General features: G+C 33.7%; 1 long non-coding RNA gene across 4 annotated transcripts in view; it reads left to right on the forward strand.

Moving 5' to 3' along the window:
* Positions 1-22,030, forward strand: part of LOC139438665 (uncharacterized) — a 138,881-nt gene that overhangs the window by 13,296 nt on the left and 103,555 nt on the right. For all 4 annotated transcript variants that reach the window (XR_011648367.1, XR_011648368.1, XR_011648365.1 and 1 more), the window contains exon 2: positions 10,719-10,835. This is a non-coding gene — a long non-coding RNA (uncharacterized lncRNA). The remainder of the gene's footprint in view (positions 1-10,718; positions 10,836-22,030) is intronic.

The raw sequence follows: 22,030 nt of genomic DNA on the forward strand, positions 1-22,030 counted from the left end.
CTGCATTCATTATGTGCCTACCATGCTTCAAAACACTGGACTAGGTACAAAACTTTTAGTTCTTTGGTTGGCTGTCTACAGCAAAAGAAATTAAAAAGACAGGAAAATATATATAGAGAGGGAAATATATTTCTATATTTCTGAATGAAGGTATGGCAATCAAATGTCAGTAAATTCATATCATAGGACAGGTCAAGGGATAAAAGGAAGATGAAATTATAGAAAATGCCAACTGTAATAAGGCATATTAGGCATTTTCTTATAATTACAATTAATGTTGGGAAAATTTTTTTCTATTTTTTTAATCCAACCCAGCCCCCCCCTTACTCCTCCTTACATGACCTCACTGATATGACTTAAGCAAATTAACCAGACTCACAGATCTAGCACTGGAAGATAGGCTAACAGAAGACAGAAAGGGAGTAGAGAGTGGTGAGCTGTTGCCCATAAGGGGAAAAATCTATGATAAGGTGAAAGTCGTGGTTGGGCAGTGGACAGGGCAGAGAGTGGTGCAGTGGTGTGATTGGATTTGGCAGTGCTGGTCTGTAAGGGGAGTAATGATGGAAATAATTTATTTCAAAATTCTTGGGTATTGATAAAGCCATCTCATATAAGTTAAGTTAATTTGCATGGTAATAACAAAATACATGTTAAAATATGACACCTGATTACAAACAATAACATTAACATTAATTACAAACATTTCTTCAGCTTTAGATTTTATAAATATGGAGATTGAAAATATCTGACAAGTTTCAGAAAAGCTAAATTTCAACTTTTAGATTAGTAAAATATTATTTTTAAAAGAACACTAAACAAAATGAATAATATTTAAGATTATTACAAAATATCAAAACAACATTTAAAACATATTTTCAGTGTTTTTTTTTTCATTGACTTTTAAAAATATCGATTCCTATCAGGTTATTATACCTGTCCAAATTAATTTTTCTCTATAGGTTTTATATCTGACATAAGGTCCTTGTGACGTGTAGTTGTATGTAAGAATTGCTTTTGGCTTGGATGAGTGTTTTCTGCTTATGGGCATATCTATAAATGTATAACCAGCTATAACCAGCTATAAAATCGGAATGCAAATATATCTTCATTTCACCAATTGCTTGTCAACATTGACATAAATTGAAAGTGAGTAAAGGGATATGCATGAATTTGAATAACTTTCTCACCATTCTCTACTGACACTTCCACAGTATCAGCAAAGTACTTGTGAGAAATTTTGTAAGGCAATTTTGCATTTTTCAGTTAAAACTACTTTAAGAGTCATGTACCTAACTAAATGCATTTTACATCAAATGCATGCCCATGGGTAGTAGCCATATTTAAAAGCACTTTAAGAAATTTTTACGGCAGTATGTCATTCAAACATAAACATTCATAAATAATAAGTATGAAGTAAGAGTTGTGAACTTAAAGATGTGTATACCATCATACAGGACTCCTATACATCACCTCACCACCAAATCTTGCATTGTTGCAAAACATTGTTACAAACTTGAAAGAGCATCATCAAACTATTCCTACAAACCATAGCCCATATTTTATATTTGGTGTATTTTGTCCCTAACCCATGCTATTTTTAACACGCTGTAGTAGTTTTACATATTTGTTACAGTTCATTAGAAAATGTTTTCATATTTGTACTGTTTACCACAGTCCATCTTCTACCCCTGGATTTTCTGTATGGTATAGTACCATGATTAGTACAAGCATTAAGCTTGGACAATGAGTGGCTTTCATTTCTATGACATAGTTGTGCTGTCAACACCTCAGTCAAGTTTAGAACATTTATATTACTACGAAAGAAAAATCCCATTCCCTTGTCCACCCCCACTATTTTTGTCCTTTAGAATTGATGTATCTTCTTTTCCATTGCTGCAAAAATGTTACATTATTACTGTAAACTATCATCCATAAGTTACATTAGTTATAACTTCCTGTGTATCACTATGTTCTTAACACTTTGTAAGAAGAACATTCTTATATTTATACTATTAACCACAATCTTCATCCACCACCGAACTCACTATTTCTTTCCCTAGATTATTCTTTAGCTTCCTTTCAATTGACATTTATACCCACAGACTACCCCTGTCAGCTACAATCATAGTTATGAATCAGGAGTGTTAGCTATACTCACTATAATATGCTACCACCAACTCTATTCATTTCCACACTTTTAAAATATACCTTATTAAACATTCTACATACATTAAGCATCAGCTCCCATTTTCAAACCACATTCTGTCTCCTAGTAATCAATAGTCTAGAGTTTACCTCTGTGAGTTTACAGCTCATATTAGTGAGACCATACAATATTTGTCCTTTTGTGTCTGGGTTATTTCACTCAACTTAATATCCTCAAGCTTCATCCATGTTGTCATATGAATCCAGATTTTATTTCTTCTTCCAGCTGAATAGTATTCCATTTTAAATATATACCACATTAGTTTATCCATTCATCTGTTGACAGACACTTGGGATATTTCCATATTTTAGCAATTGTTACTTTGTAAAATGTTACATTGTGTCCTTGCTTTACATTCTTAGTAATGGGATTGTTGGATCAAATGGCAGTTTGAGGTATCACCGACCTGTCTTCCATAGAAGCTGCACTAGTATACATTTCCACCAACAGTGAAGGATTGTTTTTCTTTCTCTATCACTTGTAGTTTTCTGATTCTTAAAAAATGACCATTCTGTAAAGTGTGAAATGCTATGCCATAGTTTTCATCTGCTTTTTGCTAATAGCTAATGCTGTTGAACTTTTTTTTTTTTCATGGACTTTTTGATCATTTGTATTTCATTTTAGGAAAACTTTCTATTCAAGTCTTTTGCCCATTTTTAATTTAGTTGTCTTTTTATTATTGAGTTGCATGATCTCTTTTTATAAATGGATATCAAACCCTGATTAGATATGTGGTTTCCAAATATTTTCTCCCAATGAGTAGACTGCCTTTTTAATTTCTTAACAAAGTCTCTTGAAGAACAAAAGGTTTACTTTTGAGGCAGTCTCATTTATCTGTTTTTCCTTTTGTTGCTTTTGCTTTGCATGTAAGGTTTAAGAAACTACTGCCTACCACAAGATCTTGAAGATGTTTCACTGCATTTTGTTCTAGGAGTCTTATTTTTGTGCTTTTATATTTAGGCCCTTGTTGCATTTTCAGTTAATTTTTGCATAAAGTGTGAGGAAGTGGTCCTTTCTTTCTTTCTTTTAGATATGGATATCTAGTTATCCCAGCACCATTTGCTGAATAGACTGTTTTGGCTTAGCTTGATGGACTTCATATCCTTGTCAGAAATCACTTGGACATAGATGTGAGGGTATATTTCTGAGTTCTTGGTTCAGCTCCATTGGTCAATCTGTCTATCTTTATGCCAGTACCATGCTTTTTTGACCACTGTAGCTAAGCAATATGCTTTAACATCAGGAAGTAAGAGTCCTCCAACTTCATTCTTCTTTCTTAAGACATTTTTGGTTATTTGGGGCCCATTGCCCTTCCAAATAAATTTGATAATTGGCTTTCCCATTTCTGCAAAAAAAAGGCTGTTGGGATTTTTATTGGGATTGTGTTGAATCTGTAAATCAGTTTGGGTAGAAATGATATCTTAGTGATTTTCAGTCTTCCAATTCATGAACAAGGAATGTCCTTTTAATTATTTAGATGTTTGGTTTCTTTCAGCACTGTTTTGGAATTTTCTGAATAGAGGTCCTTGATGTCCTTGGCTAAGTTTATTCCTAAATAATTGGTTCTTTTAATCACTATTATAAATGGATTTTTTTTCTTTCTTGTCAGATTGCTCATCAATAGTTTTTGCACATTAATCTGGTATTCTGTCACTTTCCTGAAATTGTCTAGAAACTCTAGGAGGTTTATTGTGGATTTTTCTGGATTTTCTAGATATAAGATCATATCATCAGCAAATAGCAAAAATTTTACTTCTTCCTATCTTATTTGGGTGCCTTTATTTCTTTTCCTTGTCTAATTGCCTAGCCTGAACTTCTTGCCCAATATTGAATAACAATGGTGACAGTGGACATCCTTGTCTTGTTCCTGATCTTAGGCATAAGACTTTCAGTCTTTCACCATTTAGTACAATGTGGGTTTTCCATGCGCTTTACCACACTGAGAAAGCTTCCTTTTATCCTATCTTTTAAAGTATTTTTATCAAAAAAAGATGCTGTATTTTGTCAAGTACTTTTGCTGTGTCAATAGAGAGGATCATGTGACTTTTCTTCTTCAATTTATCAATGTGGTTTATTACACTAATTGATTTTATTATGTTGAACCACCCCTTGGATACCTGCGATAAAACCTTCTTGATCACATTGTAAAACTCTTTTAATGTGCTTTTGAATTTGGTTTGCAAGTATTTTGTTCAAGATATTTGCACCTATATTCATTAGAGAAAGTGGTCTGTAATTTTCTTTATTCATGGTATCTATCTCATTTTGGTATTAGGGTGATGTTGACTTCATAGAATAAATTTGGTATTGTTCCTTCCTGTTCAGTTTTTTGGGAGAGCTTGAGCAAGATTTATATTAGATCATGTTTGAATGATTGATAGAATTCACCTGTGAAGCCATCTGATCCTACGAATTTCATCTTTGGGAGGTTTTTGAAGATTATTTCATTCTGTTTACTTGTTATTGGTTTGCTGAGGTTTTCTATTTCTTGTTGGGTCAATGTAGTGTGTTTCTAGGAATTTGTCCATTTTGTCTGTTGTCTGGTTTGTTATCATATATTGGTTCATAATATCCTTTTATAATCTTTCTAATTTCTGTGGAGTCAGTGATAATGACCTACCCCCAATTCTGAATTTATTTATTTACATCTTCTCTCTGTTTTTCTTTGTAAGTCTAGCTAAATATTTGTAGATCTTGTCAAAGAACCAATTTTGGTTTCGTTTATTCTTTCTATTATTTCTTTGTTCTCAAGTTCATTTATTTCTGCTCTGATCTTTAAGTTTTCTTTCCTTTGGCTTGGTTTGGGGTAAGTTTGCTGTTCTTTTTCTAATTCCTACACATGTGGAGTTAGGTCTTTGATTTTAGTGCTTTCCTCATTTTTAATGTAAGCATTGAGGGCTACAAATTTCCCTCTCAGCACTGCCTTTGCAGTATCCCATGGGCTTTGATATTTTTGCAATTTCATTTTCATTTGTCTGCATAACCTGTTCTTGGCTGGCAGTTTTTCTCTTTCTGCACCTTAAATATATCATGCCACTTTCTTCTCACCTTCATGGTTTCTGATGTGAGATTGGTACTTTGATTTATTGAGCTACCTGGTATGTGATGCATTACTTTTCATTTGCTGCTTTCGGCATCCTCTCTCTGTCTCTTGTATTTGTCATTCTTTATAGTATGTGTCTCAGAATAGGTCTGTTTGGATTTATTCTGTTTGGGATGTGTTGTCCTTCTAGGATATTGATATTTATGTTTTTCATAAGGGTTGGGAAGTTTTTGGTAATTATTTCTTAAAATATTCTTTCTGCCCCTTTTCCATTCTCTTCTTCTAGGACACTAATAATGTATATGTTTGTGCACTTTTCATTGTAATTCAATTACCTGAGACCCTGTTCCACTTTTTCTTTTCTCTTTCTGTTCTCCTGTCTTTTCAAGTTCAGATGCTCAATCCTCCAAATCACTAATTCTGTCTTCCATCAATTCAAATCTGCTGTTATATGACACTAATGTATTTTTAATCCAATTCATTGTGTCTTTCATTCCCATAAGCTCTGTTATTTTATTTGCTGGATTTCAAATTGTTCTTTAATCTCACCTAGTGTTGTCTTAATATTCTTTATCTGTGTCATATTTTCCTTCAATTCATTGAATTGATTTAGGAGATTTGTGTGGTTATCACTGATTAATTGTTTTAAATCTTGTGTCTCATGAGGATTTTTAATTTGTTCTTTTGGTTTGATCATCTCTTCCTGTTTCTTAGTATGGCTTGTAATTTTTTGCTGATGTCTAGACCTCTGAATATGTTGGTGAATTTACTCTGATGGACAATTTCTTTTTTTTGCCTAATGGTTTAGATTTTTGGTTCTTCTTTGACTTTTGGTTCAACTTATTCGGAGTCTTTAAAACTGCCCTGCTTAAGTGATCAAAATAGGAACAGGGATTCCCTAATGGGGTGCAAATCTGCTCAAAGGGGTCTGGTACAAGAGATTTCTAGAGTATTTTTTGTCCTTGCAGCTTCCTAGCTAGCTTGCAGATGGCACTTGCTGGCAAATATTTCCATGGAGGTGTCTGTTTCTTTCCTTCCACCCCCAAGATGGTTCCTTTGCTGTTTGCTCATTGTTTTTTGCTAGTTTTCCTTTGTTGTTGTTGTTCATTTGCTTATTGTTTTTGCTCATTGCCTGTTTGTTTGTTTGTTTTTTCCTTTAGGCAGCACCAGGAACTGAACCTGGAACCTCCCATGTAGGAGATGGGTGCTCAGCTGCTTGAGCCACATCTACTCCCTGCTCATTTGTTTTTGCCCATTGTCTGGTTATTTGCTTGTTTTCTTGTTCATTGTTTTTTGCTCAATGTTTTTTCTCATTGTCTATTTCAACCTCTATTTGCCTGTGATTCTCATCTGGCCAGAGCTGGGATTCAAAATGGGCTTTACTGGCCAAACTCACTGAAACCACTTTCTTTCCTCCATTACACCCTCCTTCTTCCTAGAGAGAAGACATGTGTTTCCCCTTAGTTGGATGCAGTGAGCAATGGGTTTTGTCCAGTCTGTTTGATTTGCGATTGAGGGCTGGGTGCCACTCCCAGTACAGGGGTTAGTAATCCATGGTTTTCATTTAGGCTTCTTTGTTTCTCTGTCTTCCTTCCTCCTGGAGAATGTGCAGCAATCTCCTGGTCTGCAGATCCCCAAAGCAGCCCCCTTAGACAGGTTTTTGCCCTTCTTCCAATGTGTTTGTGAGAGACTTGAGCCCTGCCTACCTACTCCAATGTCATCTTCCTGGAAGTTCCTCAAATTGGATTTTTAAAACCTTCTTGAGGCTACAAAGCCAGCCAAGAAGTCAGCACAAGATTGCACCTGCAGTACCTATGAATATGGGTGAATTCCTCTTTCTCAAAGTCCCCAAAGAATCATTTGGTTCCTTTGTATGACATGAAGTAATCTTCCTTATTTACTTGTAAGCCTGGAAACCTAGTAAGCCAGATATCAGGACAGTTTTTCCAAGAAGACTTTGTAAACTTTGGCTAATATACTCTACCTTTGTTCTTTACAAATATCTAATCATATCTGACTAAGTAAACATCATTCTTCAAAATGACATTCTAGTCAAAGCCTTTGTTACAAAACCAATGTCCTTTTAACAAGGAGGACAGATTCTTGTAGAATGTAGGCAAATAATTATGTGTCCATGTAATAAGAATATTCAATGAGTTTTTGTATTTTGAAGGGCCAAGGTAGGGAAAATGATAAATGGTTTATGTTATACATACTTTAGGGGGAAAGAGAAAGAGATTCCTCATATATAGAAAACAGAACAATAAAATATTAGCAATATTCCAAACAAAACCTATAGTCATTCTTCATAAATTCATTCAGTCCTATGTAATTAAGTTTTGTTCTATTTGATCTTGCCTTAAAAGAATTCTCATGAGCCGATCAGCTTCCACTGGTGTTCTGAAAATCCCAACTCAGTCCCACAGTATGGTCTCAAAGTGTATAATGTTAGAAACCTGTGCCCCAGAGTACCTGGCACAGTCCTTTCCATGCATCTATGAAAACAATTCTTTTATGTTGACAAGGCAATCTGGCCTGTAGCTGATGGCAAATGTTTTCAGGGAAGCATCAGAGTAATACAAAAAGCTATCTGGATGACAAAAGGGTTACAATAATTGTGTTTAACTTATTAATGTTTTATGAAAGTGAAGGATGTTGAGTTACAAAAGTAAAATATGTGATGAGTTCACTACGAAAATAATACAATTGAAAAGAAGGAAAATTTGGCTGTTGCTGTGATATGAAACAAAAAATTACTGAAATTATGAGCAATAACTCTATATTGTTGTTGCCTGATATCAGTCAGTAGAGTATCAGCACATATGTGCAGTGAAGACATTAGCAAATCTCTAGCCACTTCATATAATTTCTGAAATATTTATATAAATAATGTTTTATTCTTTTACTTAGGGAAGGTTAAGCATCTTTGATTTGACAATGCTTCCCATACATTCCATATCAAATCAAATAAACCTTTCTTTTTTTAGGGTTTTAAGCCCTGTCTATTTACTGCAATTCCATCTTCTCTGAAGTCTGCACTTTTACTAGAAATACATTTAACATTAACAGCTCTATTTGAAGAAGTTTATATTCACATACACTTATTTACTATAATCTATTAGAGATGGTATAAAGTATAAAATTGAATAGCTGCAAAAATTATGCTAAAAAGAAGTTCTAATATTTTCTTTCCACCCTCTTTGGAGTACATTGTTCATCCCTTGTGGTGACTTCAGAGGCCACCGTTGTAGCTCAGTAATTCATATCATAGGGTTGGAAGTGGATGGAGTTTATACTGCTTAGGGACAATGTACCAGAATTTTGGGGTTGCAGAAGTTTCCAGGATGGGGGATATATGCTTAAAACATAAGTTAAGAATCATTGGTCTGAAAGAAAGAATTGCAAAGCCTGACTCTTCCAGGTGTTTTCCTCTATTTTGCATCCAAGAATGCTCGCCTCTGCAATAATTTCTCAAGGGATGAGAATTTTGTCATAGAAGAAAGGAATAGATTTAGGGGTGTGTGGTTTAGAAAACATCCCACTCCAATGAGCCGATAGACAAATCTAAACTCAGTAACAATGATAGTCTAAGATTTATTAAATATCATCTTGCTCCTCAAAAAATAATGCCATGGCATCTCTAAAATAACTAAAGCACACTTTAATATTTGTAATTTGTCAGTAACAATATATAAATAATAAGTATTATTCTGAGAATTAATTTGGTTGACATTCATGGTACTGGTGTAGTTTCTTCCCAAACAATGCAAAAATGTACAAGGAGCAAAAGACATATGAGATTAATATATATAATTGTAAATAACTAAGCAAGTAGAGCACTTAGCCTGCACTCCCATTATTATGCTATTTCAATACATAAATGCAGCTTTAAGAAATCAATTTTATTATTCAAATACTCATAACGATTTCAAATCATTCCTTAAAATTGAATTGGTTTTGCATTCCAAATGCATGTGCTCTGGGAATCAATGCAAAATATAAGTTGATAAGCCTGATTTAAATGCCAGATCAGTTAATTAAAACTCTACAGAACAACTTTAATCATCTCAGCACATAGTTGATATCTTCCATCCCTGTCTTGGCTAGCTGGTTAACTAATCATGGACACAAAAAACAAATCATGTATATAAATACTAAAATAATTTTATTTTCTACTAAGTCAAAGATTATATCTTAAAGACTGGGCTGCAGTAGCTCTTGAGTAGGATGGATCACTCATTAATTCTCTAGCAATTGAGCTCAAAGTATTCTTTCTCTTTTCAAGGTTTGGAAAGTAGGTTTGCTAGTCTTATGGGGTTTCTGTTACTATTCAAGTTCAAGCATCAGATTCTTTTATATAGAATGAATGTCACTTCTGTAAACCAATTGTGAAAAAGAAATTTTTGTCTTTTAGAAGTATCAGGCTTTAGTATACTAGTTATCTGCAATCTTACCACTTATTTGTCCAAAAACATCTGCATTCTAATATCTAAACTGTGAATTAACCAAAAGAATTGAAGTGTTATTTTCACTTCCCTGTGAAAAAGTCTGAATATTGTCAAAGGAGAATAGTTTGACTTTCTCCATAGTCAATTCATAATCTATTATTTAAACTATCAGAAGACTGAAGAGAAAAAAAAAGCAGTGTTCAACAAGCCCTTGACCACATAGTGTTATAAAATTAGTACAGTGATACTAGGGATGAGTAATAATGAACTGTGTTCCGCATTGTTCCGTGGAATGTGTATTTTATGACTACACTCCATTTGAAATATTGTAAGAAGATTACAAAATAAGGATCAAGGAGAATAAATAAATTCATTTTCTGTCCCAACATAATTTAGCATATTGGGTTCTGTTTGTATGTAACTATTACAGCTCTTTTGGCCTATCATTTCATGAGACCTAGAAAGTATAGTCACAGATCTCTAATTTTGTGGCCAGTGTACTCAAGGTACTCCAAATTTTCTATGAATTCCTAAGACTTCCATCCTTATGATTTTCCTTGTATTGTAACCAATACTTTTCACTTACAAGGCTACTCAGAAACGTAGTCTAATTCATTGTATGATTTCTTCTTCTGGCCATTATCTGTGCTGTTCAAAAACTGTCAGAAAATATTTCAGTATTTTCTGCCTTCTGAATAATGTTCATTTATTTATAGTGACATTGCTCTAAATCTGGTCAACTTCAACCCAAAAGCTGGAGGAGCAGAGGTTTCTGCACCACCGACCATCTTCTCCCTCACACTTCCTAGTAAGAAAAAGTTCTCACCCTTGAAACTTGGTATCACTGCTAGACTGTATTGTGACTAGTCCTCATCTTTTCTCAGGACATCAAACTCTTAATTCATTCAGAGGCTGACAAATAATCTTTCTCTTCCTTACTCATTATGCAAAGTCAGATTACCAGGTACTATTAATACTATGACCCAACTCATAATTTGCCTCCCTTCTATTCCCACAACAGATGGCTTAGACAAACTGATGGTATCACCTCAGCACTTGAGCCAATACATGAGCCAGCTTTGGTTTGGACCTGCAACCTCCCAGGCAAAATACATGCCTTGTTCCTCATTACTCACAGGTACTGTTTTGCAAGTACTGCCTGTTACATTCTAGGGAAATTTATATTCTGAAAATATACTACTTTATAACAGCAGACATTTACACAGCTCAGGGTGAGACTTATAAAAAATACCATTATGTATAGGGATGTGGCTTGGGATATTTATCATTTGACTTAATCAAAATTGCAAGAATATAAGAACGTGATAAAGGAGCCAGATGGAAATAAGGAAGTAATAATAGATTGCTGCTTTTTTATGTTGTAATGTTTACAAAGCAGTGTTTTGAATAAATTCTCTAATTGAACTCTCAAAATGCAACAAATAATGGTAAAGTAGGTTCATAAAGACATTTGATGTCCTGTTTTTAAAATTCTAGTTGTTTGCTTGGATTTTCCAAAATTTACTTAATATACAGACACTCTTTAACCTTATTGCCAATAAAAGCTATTAGCCTAATAATCCTGAGTTTTATTAGTTTTGTTGATAGATAAGACTGAATTTTTGTTCAAAACTAAAATCTAGAAAACATTGAGGACAGTAATAGCTTTTATGTTATATGAAAATGTTCTAAAATAGTTTTATTTTTACTTTCTACAACAAGAATGTGTTTGAAACATTCAATATCTCAATGTAGTGCAATGACCAAAAGTTTACTTTAGAATTGATATTGATACTGTGATTATGGATTTTTATATGAGAACTACAAAGTAGGAAATTATTTGTATTAGGCAAAGTGTAAAATAAGCATTCATATCTCCAATCTGCCTAATGAATGTAGAAAGGAATTATTCTGGCATTACTCTGAAATTAAAGAATATGTTGAAGACAGACTATCTGGATTTGAATTTTACATCTGATTCTTATAATTAGCCTTGTGACCATAGGTTTTTTACTTCATATTTTTATGTTTTGACTTTCCTGTATTTAAGATGGTGATGATAATTGTGCTTGATACTTGATAAGACTCTGATGTTTTTCTCTAGACCTATTAATAAGGTTCATATGTCAAGAAGGATATTTCAAAATTTATTTGTTAGTGGAATAACCCAGTGAGGCACATGGAAAAAACAGAACAGCAGAAAACTATTCTTGAAATATCTAAAATATCTGCCTGTAAATACCCTATGCATCAGATACAAACAATAGAATTGATAAAAGTTTCAAAGTACCTACTCCAAATGGACCAGTGTCAAGGTTTTCCAAGAAGATTTCCTCCTGTCTGTCCATCTACCTTCTAGAACTGTTGGTATATATTTGACAATTTTATAAGACAGACTTCACTTGAGTTTATAATCCCATTCATATATTTTTAATTTCTTTTTCCTTTTTTATTCTTGTCTGTCTGTATTCCCTCCTCACCCTCCCTCTCTTCCTTCCTCTCATTCTCTGCTCTTTTTTTATTAGTTTCTGTGCCTAAGGCCACTTCTTTGGAGTTATGTTAAAGCCGTTAAAATATATTAGTGAGAAATATCCAAGTTATATTATTGATATAATATTCTTCTCTGAATTATAGAAAGTAAACTATAAATAATAAACAAACCACCACCAAAGATTTTTGTCTGGAGTAGAAAATGAAAAGGGTCGGAAACTATCCAAATTATAATGGAGAAATACTTTGAGCTGATTTTTTATAGTGAGTTATTGCACATGTATTACGGAAGGGCAGGAATCATAAGAAAGTGAAAACCATCCCAGTTATCAGAAGTATTAAAACGTTATCAAAATGTAAAGAATGAAAGGAAGTGAGGAATTGTCTGTAATGAATCAAATTCCCTTTAAGATATCTCAGCATAAGCTATTTTAGATAATTTTACTATTTCTTCACATCTTAAAGAAGAAATTAGGCAAAACTCATTATTTTCCAGATATAGTTTATAATCCATAATAAGTTAACATTTACATTTCTGAAGTTATCTCTACTAAGTCAATGAAGGCATTCTTATAAATCTTGTATAGTTCAGTTAAAATCTACATTAAAACATTATACTCTATGGCAGCTATTTCATTTTTTGTTTAATGTTTCCTGGGTTCTTAGATCAATGAAAACCTTAAAATCAATATTGTGCCTATGGAAAAGCTGATAAAACAGAAAGAAATAGTTTAGATGAATCAAAAAATATATGCTGAAGATTTAATTTCATTTGATTATTTAAAGGATATTCGTATTGTTTGAGTTGTTATTATCTAATCCCTTAATTAAAAATATGATTAATCCTAAACTTGGACAACTATTTTTTTCATCTTATTCTTAGCCAAATTAATATTGGCTTATTTTTGTTAATAGTTACAAAGGGACATAACAAAATAACAATGGCAATACGATTTAATTAAGGACCAAAATGGGCTTGTTACATTTAACAGTTACTATGATTAAAATATTTCATTTACAACTAACTGAAACATTAAAAACTGGGATTACTAAGAAGTTATGGAATTTGCTAAGACCTGGACTTCATAGTAATAGATTTACACAAATATATAGCCTATTTTTGAGAACTTTTTAGTTTCAGGGGGGTGGGCAGTCTTTCTTTCACCCTTCATTAGAGAAGCTATGGGTTTATATAACAATATGGATATAATACAAGATTCCTATTTATCACCCCACCACCAATGCTTTACTTTCGTGTGGAACATTTGTTACAATTTATGATAGCACATTTTTACAACTCTACTATTAAAGTCCATGGTTTAATTCAGGACTGTTTATGTAGTGTAATTCTATTTTTTAAAACTTTTTATTTTGTTTCCATATAGATAATCTAATATTTTCCCTTTTTATCATATGAAATATATTTCAGTGCTATTAATTGCACTGTGCTGCCATCACCACCAAAACATTTCTATTATGTCAAATAGGAAGCCTATACATTTAAAGCCTTAACTTCCCATTGCCTATCCCCTGGTAACCGATATTCTGTCAATACTATCGGTTTGTTTATTCTAATTAGCTCAAATCAGTGAAATTATAAAATATCTGTCCTTTTGTCTGGCTTATTTCACTCACTATAATGTCTTCAAGGTGCATCCAAATTGTCGCATGTATCATGAATTCATACTTTTTATGGTAGAATATCCCATTATACATTTATACCACATTTTCTTTATCCAATCTGGTTGATGCACATATGGGTTTCTTCCATCTTTAGGCAATTGTGAATAATGCCACTATGAACATTAGTGTGAAAATATCTGTTCAAATCACTGCTTTCAATTTCTCTGGACATATACCTGGTAGTGAGATTGCCGGGTCATATTGTAATTTTATACATAACTTTCTGAGGAACTGCCAAACAGACTTACACAGCAGCTGCACCATTTTATATTGCCAACTCTAATGGATAAGTGTTCCTATTTCTCTGCATCCCCACCAACACTTGCAATATTCCATTTTTTTTTAAAGAGCTGTCATTCTAATGGGTGTGATATGGTACCTCATTGTGGCTTTAATTTTCATTTCCCCGATGGCTAATGATGTTGCGCACCTTTCCATGTGCTTTCTTGCTATTTGTGTATCTTCTTTGAAGAGGTACCTGTTCAAGTCTTTTACCAATTTTTAATTGAGTTGTTTATCTTTTCATTGTTAAGTTAAAGGATTTCTTTATTAATCCTTTATTGAATATGAGGTTTTCAAATATTTTCTCCCATTGTAGGTTATTATTTTACTTTCATGATAGATTCTTTTGAGGAACAAAGGTTTTTAATGTTGTGAGGTCCCTTTAATCTATTTTCTCTTTTGTTGGTTGTGATTTGGGTGTGAAATTTATGAAACCTTTGCTTAACAAAAGGTCCTGAAGATGCTTCCCTATGTTTTCTTCTCCAAGTTAGATAGATCAAGCTTTTGCTTTAATGTCTTTCATCCATTTTGAGTTGATTATTATTTATGATGTGAGGTAGGGGTACCTCTTATTTTTGCAAATGGGGATCCTGTTCTCCAAGAACAATTTGTTGAAGAAAGTGAGTTGTCTTTGTTACCTCGTCAAAAATCAGTTGGCCATAAATAAGAGGGTTGATTTCTGAGCTATCTATTCTTTCTCATTGGTCTATACATTTATCCTTGTGCCAGTACCAAGCTGTTTTCTTTTTCTTTTTCTTTTTTTTTAAAGATTTATTTATTTATTTAATTCTCCCCCTCCCCCGGTTGTCTGTTCTTTGTGTCTATTTGCTGTGTCTTGTCTTTGTCCACTTCTGTTGTCGTCAGCGGCACGGGAAGTGTGGGCGGCGCCATTCCTGGGCAGGCTGCACTTTCTTTCGCGCTGGGCGGCTCTCCTTACAGGCGCACTCCTTGTGCGTGGGGCTCCCCTACGCAGGGGACACCCCTTCGTGACAGGGCACTCCTTGCGCACATCAGCACTGCGCATGGACCAGCTCCACATGGGTCAAGGAGGCCCAGAGTTTGAACCGCGGACCTCCCATGTGGTAGGCGGATGCCCTAACCACTGGGTCAAGTCCGTTTTCCCCAAGCTGTTTTCATCACCATTGCTTTGTAAAAAAATTTAAAATGAGCTCTCAAACTCATTCTTCTTTTTCAAGACCACTTAAGCTGTTTAACCTTCCAAATAAATTTAATGATTGGCATTTCCATTTCTACAAAACAACATTGCTTGAATTTTAGTTGGGATTGCATTAACTCTTTAAAATGCCTTTGGCAGTATTGGCATCTTAATGGTATTTATTCTTCTAATTTCTGAACACAGATTTTCCTTCCATTTATTTAGGTCTTTAATTTCTTTTAGCAATGTTTTGTAGTTTTCTCTGTACAAGTCCTTTACATCCTTGGTTAGATTTATTCCTAGATATTTAATGCTTTTAGTTGCTATGCTGACAGGAATTTTTTTCTTGATATTCTGTTCCAATTTTACTTGCTTGTGTATAGAAACACCATTGATGTTTTGGTGTTTTAGCTCTAGTAGTGTATTTATGGATTTTTCAGTATATTCTGAATATAGGATCATATTATCTGAAAATAGGGAAAGTTTTACTTCTTCCTTTCAAGTCCTCGTGCATTTCATTTCCTTTTCTTGCCTAATTGCTCTGGCAAGAACATCCAGTATAGAGTGGTGATAGTGGGCATCCTTGTCTTGTTTCTGATCTTAGAAGAAATGCTTTCAGGCTTCACCATTAAGTAGGATGTTAGTCGTGTGCTTTTTGTATATACTCTTTATCAAAATGAAGAAGATTCCTTTTATTCATAGCATTCTAAGTGTTTCTATCAAGAAAGAGTGCTGGATTTTGTCAGCACATTTTCTTCATCAGTTAAGATGCACACATGCTTTTTATTTTCTTCATTCTATTATTGTGTTGTAGTAATTGACTTTCTTATGTTCAACCAAACCTGCACACCAGTGGTAAATCCCGCTTGATCACGGTGTATAATTAATTCCATATGCTGTTGAATTTGGTATGATAGTGTTTTGTTGAGTATTTTTGCATTTATATTCTTAAGAAATATAGGTCTGTAGTTTTCTTTATCCAACTTTGTGGTATCTTTGCAGTATGAGGATGATGTTGGTCTTGTAGAGTGAATTAGGTTGTGTTCCCTTCTCTTCAAATTTTTGGAGTGTTTACGCAGAATTCGAATAAACTCTTCTTGGAATATTTAACAGAATCCCACTCTATGAAACCATATATTCCTGAGTATTTCTTTGTCAGGAGGTTTTTAATTACTGATTCAATCCCTTTAATACTAATTGGTATGTTGAGATCTTTTATTTCTTCTTGAGTCAATGTAGGCAGTTTGTGTGAAATGGAATTTGTTCATTTCATCTAAGTTATCTATTTTATTGATATACAGTTTTTCGTAGCCTTTTATAGTCCCCTTTATTTAAGCAGGGTATGTAGTAATGTCTGTAATGACCCCCTTTTCGTTTCTGATTTTAGTTACTTGTATCTTCTCTCTTTTTTTCTTTGTCAGTATAGCTAAAGGTTTGTTAATTTTATCGAACTTTTCAAAGAGGTAGTTTTTGGTTTGGTTGTTACTCTCTATTGTATTTTTTTCTCTATTTCATTTATCTCTGCTTTAATCTTTGTTGTTTCCTTCTTTCTATTCAGTTTGGGTTTAGTTTGTGGTTCCTTTTTAATTCTTCGAGCTCTGAGGTTTGCGCTCTGATTTGAAATCTTTCTTCTTTTTTAATGTAAGCATTTAGAACTATAAAAATTCCTCTCAGCACTAATTTCACTGCACCCTGTAAGTTTTGGTATGCTGTATTTTCACTTCCAATATATTTCCTAATTTGATTCTTACTTCCTCTTTAACCCATTAGTTTTTTAAGAGTATGTTGTTTAACTTCCCCATATTTGTGGATTTTCCATTTTTCCGTTTTATTGATTTCTAGCTTAATTATATGATTGCAATATTTTTTAATTTCTTGAAACTTGCTTTGTGACCAAAGATGTGGTATGTCCTAGAGAATGATCCATTTGCACTTGAGAGGAATGTGCATTTTGGTTTTGTTGGGTGCAGTGTTCTATATGTCTGTTATGTCTAGTTGGTTTAGTGTACCTTTTAAGTCCTGTACTTCCTTACTGATCTTCTGACTAGATATTTATCCCATTACTGAGAGTGGTGTATTAAAGTTTCCTACTATTTAGGTAGAACTGTCGATTTCTCACTTCAGATCTGTCATTATTTAATTCATATAATTTGGGGCTCTTCTGTTAAGTACATATGTATTTATAAAAGTTATATCATCCTTTTGAGTTGTCCCCTTTAATAGTATATAATGACCATCTCTGTCCCTTGTAACTTATTTTTACATAAAGTCTATTTTTTCCAATATTTGTTTAGCCAAACTCCTCTCTTCTGATTACTACTTGCATGGCATATATTTTTTACTTGCTTTCACTGTTAGCGTACTTGTATATTTAACTTCAATGTGCATGTATTGCAGACAGCATATAGTTGGGTTATGCTTTTTTATCCGTTTTGCAATCTCTGTGTTTTGACTGGAGAGTTTAATCCATTTACATGTAACATTATTACTGATTATATAGGGCTTTTTTCTGCCATTTCACTACTTGGTCTTTGTACATCTTATACCTTTTCCCTTTCATTTTGCACTTTTATATGCATTTGCTTTTTTGCCTTGTATCATATTGAGTGCTTTCTAATTTTTATGTGGATATTTTTACATCTAAATTCCTTGTGGTTACTGTGGAGTTAAAACTTAACATCCTAAATGTATACTAATCATATTTGATTTGATATCAATTTAACTTCAGTAGTGGGTTTGGTGGTGATGAGCTCCACCAGCTTTTGTTTATCCGAGAATGTAATAATCTCTCCTGCATTTTGCAAACAGAGTCTCATGGGATATAAAAATTTTTTTCTGGCATTTGTTTTCCTTCCATACTTTAAGTATTAACCTGCTGTTTTCTTGCTTCCATGTTTTCTGATGAGAAATTGACACTCAATGTAATTGGTACTCCCTTATATGTAACATGTTGCTTTTCTATTGCAGCTTTCAGAATTCTCTCCTTGTCTGTTGTATTTGATAGTGTAATCAATATATGATAGGAAGTATTTTTCTTCATGTTTATCCTCAGGTGGTCTCTAAACTTCTTTAATGTGCATATTCATGTCTTTTGCTAAATTCGGTACGTTCTCTGACATTAATTCTTTGATTATTCCTTCTGTTCCCGTCATCTTTCTTTTCCTTCTGGGCCCCCCATAATGTGTATATTGCTGTGCTTGATATTACCCTTAGTTGTCATAGGTTGTTTTCACTTTTAATATTTCTTTCTTTTTTCGTCTCCTCAACCTGATTCATTTCAAGTGTCTTGTCTTCAAATTCACTGATTCCTTTTTCTGCTGGCTCCGATCTGCTCTTGAAACACTTCTGGGCATGGTTCATTTTAGTTTGTGCTCTTCAACTCCAGTAGTTCGTTTGGCTCCTTTATAAAACTTTTATCTCTTTACTTAGACGCTCATAATGTTTATTCATTGTTTAATTGACATCCTTTAGTTCTTTCTCTGTGCTTTCTTTTAATCTCCTTGAGCATTTTTAAGATCATTTTTTCAAAGGTTTTGTTCTAAATGCCAACATTATCTTCTTCTTTGATGGTGTTCACTGTTTTCTGTAATTTTACCTTCTTTTTCTTTTGATGAGCCATTATTTCCTATTTCTTCGTTTTATACTCTTTTGATACATACTTTACATTTTAATATTTTAAATAGTAAACTCTGGGATTTACTCACTAAGATGTCTGCTACTTGGTATTTCAACCACCTGTTGGTAAGACATATATTTTCTTAAGCTTCAGTCCTCCTATCGGGAAGGTCTGCCCAAGGGAAATGAAGTGTACTGGTTTTGTTCTGTCTTTCTGGGCCTCTGTCTTGTGCTGTCTTGATTGTTAGTTGTTTTGAGATTCCCTTTTACTGGACTTTGGTTGCCCCCGCCCCCGTTTCCCAAGAGACAGACCTCCCTCTTTTGGGTATTTGAAGCTGACAGTCCTTTGTCCCAAACTGTCCACATCTATAATTTTTCATTGTCTCCTGCTGGTTTTACCTGGATAGAAAATTCTGGAAGGAGGATTAACCCAGAGATGACTTACCCATTTCACTATTTCCAAGCCAATATAGAGCCAGGGACCCATGGTGACCAGCTCCAAAGTGTCCTGTGCAGATCAGGAAATCTGCCAAGAGCTTCTCAAACAGCTCCCCATAGCTGAGATTTCCTGACCTGCCATGAAAAGGAGTCCTTCAGATAAATTTTGCCCAGAGCCCAAAGGAAGTGCTGTGTCACTGCCCTTTTCTAGGGAGGGTTGAAACAATGGCTTTCCCATTGTTTGTCCAGTATATGTTGAAAGAAGAGCTACCCTGAGAGCTGGAATATTTTCAGTAACCTAAAAACATGTTTAGTGATTGACTATGCCCTCCCCTGTTCTTGGAGAAGAGTATTTTTATAGGCTTTTCTGTCACCAGCAGATAGCCAGTAACTGGGCCCCACAGTGGCCTGCTGTGAGAGTGGGGGATATAGCTGCTATGGAAAGATCAATTTACTGTTCTTTACCATAATTTATTAGACTTTTCCTCCCATTTTTCCCTGGATGCTGTATAGAGTTTTTTCTGTCCTCTGGAGTTTCCAAATACTTGTTTCAAACAGCTCCTTCCTGTTACTTTGGTGGATGTAACTAAGTCATGGAGATCCCCTCTTCATCATCCTCCCTGGAACTCCTCCTAGAATTTTAAAAAATATAATAAAAAAAAGGTCTCTGGGTTCACAGTCATTATTATGCTAGGTATTAATATTTATGTAATATAATTGATAAAAAAACTTTACCTATGTTAACACACAGCAAGTGTTCTATAACATCATGATTAAAAAACATTCTGGTAGCCAAATCTCTAAGTTTAAATCCTGATTTTGATTTTATCTGTTTCTTTCTTCCTTCCTTTCCTCTCTCTTTCTTTTCTACTTTCCTTTCTCTCTTCCTCCCTCTCTCCCTTCCTACCCTCTTCCCTTCCTCCTTTCCTTCCATCCTTCCTTCCTTTTTTAATCATAAAATGTTAATAAAAATAATTTCCACTTCCTAAAGCTTTATGAGAATAAGTAAATACATTGATTATGCCTTGCAGCAACACACTATGTAATGTATATAGTTTTTATATATATATATACACACATACACACATATATTTAATACATATAATATATATACCTTGTGGATTTCTCAGGTTCCATTCATCACCTGATTCTTTCCACATGTACTGCCTCCCTCCTGAACGGTGTTGCCATGTCCTTTGCTGATGTCCATGCAAAGCTCCTAAAGCTGGGTGTTGGAGTTGAAGTCCTTTGCATGGACATCATACTCTCCATTTTAAGCCCCATCTATGCCAAGTCCCTCTTCCACTTTCATATTTGAATGAACTGTCACACTTCTAGCTATAGAATATGACTTTATGAGTCACCATCATAGAGTCAAGCAATAGAAACCAAATCCCTTCATGAAGCAACCTCGACCAATGTTTAACACGATTATATTTTTTTACTTTGCCTAGGCCAATCATGTTTTGTGCTGTTGTCCTGTGTAATTATAAGTAACACTTTAACTCCCAGAAGTTTGACAATAAATTATGTGGCTACCTAATAATGAGTACAAAAAATCACTGGTGTGATATGGGTAAAAGGATAAAAAATGGATAAATGGAACAAAATAGAAAATTCAGAAATAGACCCACACAAATATGGTATTGATTTTTGAGAAAAGTTCAAAGTCAATTCAATGAAGAAAGGACAATTGGGTAACTAAATGTAAATAAATTTAAAAATAATAAGATCTTGACCCATATCAAACACTTATGAAAAAAATAATTTGCGGTGGAACAGAGGCCTAAATAAAGGAGTTAAAAGTATAAAACTTCTAGAAAATCCAAGAGAAAATTTTGTGATCTCAGAATATGGAATGGTTTCTTAGCTATAACACTGAAAACACTATCCTAAAAAGAAAGAAAGTAAAATAAATTGGATTTCTTCACAATTAAGAAATGCCCTTTAAAAAACAGACAGAACGTAATGCTAAGCCATAAACTAGGGGAAATTATTTGTAAATCATATATCTGATAAGGATCTTATGTCTAGAATATAGAAAGAATGCACAAATATCAATAAGAAAACAAGCAACCCAATTATAAAAAGTCAAAACATCCAAACAGAATTCTACCAAAGAAGAAATGCAGATAACAATTTTGCTTTGTAAAGATGATCCCCATGACTGGACATTAAGGAAATACAAAATTAAAATAACAACAATTTTTAAAACACACATATTACAGTGTTAAAGAAAAATGCCAAATGTTGTTATGAGCAACTTGAATTTTCAAACATTGCTTATGGGAATACAGTATAGTACAGTCATTTTGGAATGTGATAGGCAATCATTTCTTATAAAATTAAACATATATTTACCATATGACCTATTGATCTTTCTCCTAAGTATTTATCCAAGAAAAATTAAAACTTATGCTCACATAAAAACCTATATACAAAAGTTTATTTGCAATTGCCAAAAACTTAAAAAGAAAAGGAAACCCAGCTTTCTTCAACCATGGTATACCATATGGTGGAACAATATTTAGCAATAAAAGAACTAACTACTGATATATGAAACAATATGGATGAATCTCAAAGTGCATTTTGCTAAATGAAGGAAGCCAGACTCAAAAGTCTACAAAGTTAATTATCCCATTTAGATGATATTTTTGTGAGAGATAACA

Source organism: Dasypus novemcinctus, chromosome 3 (assembly GCF_030445035.2).
Source record: "Dasypus novemcinctus isolate mDasNov1 chromosome 3, mDasNov1.1.hap2, whole genome shotgun sequence".
Lineage (NCBI taxonomy): Eukaryota > Metazoa > Chordata > Mammalia > Cingulata > Dasypodidae > Dasypus > Dasypus novemcinctus.